Here is a 4845-nt window from a genome sequence, read left to right as displayed (position 1 = left end):
CTTTTCTTGTTGGAAGTTTGATCTCATTCGGCTTGTCCCAAAGAGGGGTGACCGTTCCCAGCCCTCTGACTAATGCCCAGTCCTTTTGACATCCACTGTTTCAAATGTGGCCGTGTCTATACTTAACAATAAACAAATATCTTTTATATCACAACCTTCATTCTGATCACCAGAATAGATTCCTCCAGGGATACTCAACTGGCGATCCTCTCATCTTCTTCACTGACACCTGGTTATCTTTCTTTCAAGACTTTGGCGAAAACTTTACCATTGCACTTGACGTCTCGAAGGCTTTCGACCGTGTCCAGCACAGATCTTTAATTTACAAGCTTCTCTTTTAAAGTTTCTATCCTTCTGTCTGTTCCTTCATTTCTAACTTAACGCATTATAGCTGCTACTGTAGAATGCCACCGATCTTCTATTAGAGCTATAATAATGGTGTTCGACTGGACTCTGTCTTGTCAGCAACTTTCTTCCTTCTTTTCTTCAGTGACCATCCGAGCTGCACATCTAATACCGTCCACCCATACACTGATGACTCTGCCCTTCACATTTCCATACGCTAAGCTTCTCACAGCGTCCACATTGCAGTTACTTCAACAGTCATTGGATACGACGATGGCATACCAAATTTTTTTCTTAGTGACAGGAAAGATGGGAGAAATAGGAAGAGAGCAGGGCAGGCGCAGAAAAAGAATGATAAAGGCTAGGAAGAAGTAGGCAGCACTACATCCACTCACTTGATGTAGTGGTGCCTACTTCTTCCTTAGCCTTTATCATTCTTTTTCTCTGCCTGCCCTTCTCTCTTCCCATTTCTCCCATCTTTCCTGTCACTTCTTATTGCTCTTCTTTCTTTTACAGGTGGCTTTACTTAAAGTGACAAGCAAAATGGTTTCCTGTAAGCCAAGAAACCATTTACAACGTTGGGTGGTAACCACATAACCAAACCATACATGGGTTGGTGGAGGGCTAGTGCCCCTCCCCATAAAACATATAGCTCTGTGTCAAATGGCCACCCCTTACGGGATTATGGTGTCTGTTAATAGATAGATAGATAGCTCATATCTTGATTTAAATTCATCGAAAACTCAGTTCCTACATCATTCAATCAACCAAAGTATTACACTGGAGCATCTCTTAATATTTAACAATATACAGGTTACCCTAATTAATTCGGTTTCATGCCCTCGGTAAGAATCATGGAAAGATCGTACATCACATCTCTCACTCTTGGGGTTTCATTTTCTCGGGACAAATCATGGCATCACCTTACCTCTTTTACAAAATGTGCTTGCAAGAGATTATATGTGCTAAGACGACTCCCTTCCCTGCCCCGAACAGGTGACGACTTTCTAGAAAGCGATTTATTTTTCTCTGTATGAAGTTGGCCTACAACTCTCACGTGTGGAGGGGATCCTCACATGCAGCTTTTCTGAACAGGCTAAAGTCAAAGGCATCTCTCTCTCTCTCTCTCTCTCTCTCTCTCTCTCTCTCTCTCTTCCCCGTACGATTCCAACTTTATCTCTTTACTCTTGTGACTTCAAGTGGGCACTGCACTTCTGAACTACCTATATGTTTATTTCCTAGATGTACGCCACATTTACGTCCCATACAAGCAGAATTATATTATTACCAACAAAATCTAAACTAACACGACGATGAAATTATTAACATGACACTTCTGTATTATGGCCTAGCGAATCCGTACACAGTAAAACACTATCCTGACCCTCTCTCTCTCTCTCTCTCTCTCTCCATTGCTTATGGTTACTTCGAATGTTATTCAAACGTTGTGGTCATTGTTCGAGATTTACGCCCCCAGAAAAATAATACTGGCAAATGCTAGGTAATCTCTCAGAAACCAGAGCCAGATGGGCACAGCCACACACCTCTGGGTCTGTATTTCTCCCGTTACGTGTCAGAGTTGCCAGTTAGCCTGCGCTTTGTGAGTGGAGGTATTTTGTAAGTTGTACATTGATTTTTTTGTGCTCATTTTCTGTATAACGTTTTACTTACGTAATTGATAAATTATATAATTTTATCTCAATTTGTATGCTAAAAAATTTAGTGTTTTGCAGTGCAAGAAAACTCTGGATATTTTGGATGTCTATGAGTTGGTTACTGTTGTAATGTTGCTCCCTGGAGAATGCAAGAGAACTCAGGAGAAGTAGATCACTCTAGAATAAGAGAAGCCTATATAAGGATGGAGATGATACTAGAGCAGTTTCAGTCAGTTTTCAGTTCAGTTTCAGTTTAGTTCAGTGTCAATCCAGTGTAAAACTTGTGAAAGCTGTGAAGTGTACTTAGCAAACATTAAGTGTAACTGCAGTTAGTCAAGATTGTATAGCTCTGGTACTTGTGAAAACAGTGAAGTTGGCAGGCATTAACTGTAATTATTTGGAAAATAAAGACACTGAACTTAAGACGCCAATGTTTATTTGCTATTTTTCAGCTGATCTCGTTGATTCACACCAAAAGGCTGACTATAGGAAGAACAATTCACTGAGCAACGTCCTTCCCATACTGAAATACTGCTGTTGGAACCTGTGGCAATGTGGGACGGGGATCTAACAGTGGTGACAGCAGGGGGATCTCTAAAAAAGTGCTGCAGTGAGTCTACGAGTAATCTTCGACATAGAGCAAAGGCGTGTGCAGACAAGGGTCCCGAGCTGGGGAGGAGGAGGAAGTGTCCCTGGCTGCAGTTATGAAGCTATTACATGCACAAAGTGTACAATTACAGGCACAGAATGAAGGACAGAAAGAACTGAAAGAACAATTACACGCACAGAGTGAACGACAAAAAGAACCCAGAGAACAAGTACAGGCACAACATGTAGGACAGAAAGAACTCAAAGGACAATTACAGAATGAAGGAATCAAAGAACAACTGCAGCACAGAGTGAACTGCTAGAGGCACAAAGTGAAGAAAAGAACGATATGAGCAGCTTCAAGAGGCATTACAGGAGCAACAGAGGAAAATACAGCTGAGGATGCAAGGACAGCTAGATACTTTCATGGGGGAAATGAAGGAAAACCAGCAACAGTTGAAGGAGGGAGTTTATGCTGAGCTACGGCAGCAGAAGTATGAGGTAAGCAGTAGTACAACAGAGTGCAAACAGCATGTAGACGACCAATTGAAGGCAACTAGTGAGGGAATTGTGATGAAGTGCAGACAGCAGGTGGGTAACCAGTTAAAGCATGTAGTCGACCATGTGAAGATAATTAGTGAGAAAACTGAGGCTGTGGTGAAAAATTGCACTGCTGACCCTCAGGCTAATGTACAGGAGACATATGAAAAGAATGAAGAGTGTATGGTGAATCATGACAGAGTCCAAGCATCTAAAGGTGGCATTACAGGGTTGAATCATCAGAATGCAGAAGTTTTAAGTCCTGGACTTAATTATGATGTCCCAATTTTTATACCCGAAGCTAGTGAAGAGCATGGCTATAATGGGGGTCCAGTTAAAAAGAAAGCTCAGGAAATTGATGATAGAATATCTTGGGAAGCTTACCGTGCCCAAGCTGAGTTACTTGCTGATCAGAATGGTTAGGATGATAGGGAGAGGGCAGTGAAGTTTGCTGCCTCAAGTGTGCTGCAGTGGAAGTTCTGGGCCAGATGTCAGTGAAGGAGAGGAACAGTTATCAGTCCCTAGTAGATGTGCTGGAATGCAGATATGGGACCATGTACCAGACTGAGGTTTAGAGAGCAAGATTTCGTACCCGTATACAGGCCCAAGGCGAATCCCTACAGCAGCTTGCTCATGACCTGGAGAGTATGACATACAAGGCGTACCCTGAAGCAGCATCTAACCTGTCTGCTGTTCTTCTTGGGGACCAGTTCATCGATGCTCTAGAGAGTGCAGAGTTGAAAGTGCTAGTGAAGCACGCACAACCCAGAAGCATGCAAGAAGCAATAGCCAGGGCTCTAGAATTTGAGTTCTATGTCAGGTGCAGTACGTCCACTTCTTAGGCAGGTCATAGTTTAGGAGTCAAGGCAAGAAAGCAGCAGGTAAGTGAATTGGAAAAATTTGATGGTAGTTGCTGGTATTGTGAAAAGCCGAGACATAGGAAAGAGTACTGCTACAAGTGGAAGAGAGAACAGGAGATCAGAGGAAGTTCCTGGTTCTGCGAGAAGCCAGGGCACAAGAAGGTGAAATGTTACAAATGGAAGGAGCAAGAATGGAATAGTGCAAGGAAACCCATGATTGCAACTAACGGGTGTTGGACATGTGATTAGGTGGGACACTTGAGCTATGATTTACCAAATGAGTAGGACAGCAAGAAGAAGGCTGCAGAAGACGAAAATGATGAGGTCAATTAGAAAGGGCTGGTGACAAGAGGCAACAACTTACCAGTTTTTCCCAGAAAGCCCCACCACTGAGGAAATGCAAGAGTACCTTAAATGATAGTGTGCGAGAAGATGGAAGAATAGATGGCAAGCAGTGTAGTAGGAATAGGAATCTTAGCAAGAAATGCTGCTGCACTGTAGTTTTTTTTAATGTGATGAAGAAGGAACCAAATGCTGGGAGACCATAAAACAGTTTGTTCCAAGAAAAAAACAAAAACAATACAAAAGAGAGCCAAATTCAAGATCCGTTCATTTTGAGATTCCTGGACACACTGCATTTGAAAGAGTGGAGATCATTGGAAGTAGGAAATACAGACAGAGAAAGACATTTTCAGAGATGACCTGTTGCATAAATGAAGGACGGGGAGTAACGGTTAACTCTTGCATTAGAAAGTTGGGCCGAAAAGCGATGAGAATTTGTTGCTAGGTGGGTCCTATGCACCTGTCGTAGAGGTGGAGGGATGCAAGCAGACAGTTCAAAGGAGCAGTGACCATGG

This window comes from Coenobita brevimanus, chromosome 56 (genome assembly GCF_032717465.1).
Source record: "Coenobita brevimanus isolate Jiangsu-jjx chromosome 56, ASM3271746v2, whole genome shotgun sequence".
NCBI classification, from domain to species: domain Eukaryota; kingdom Metazoa; phylum Arthropoda; class Malacostraca; order Decapoda; family Coenobitidae; genus Coenobita; species Coenobita brevimanus.
Note: the sequence above shows the minus strand (reverse complement) of the source record.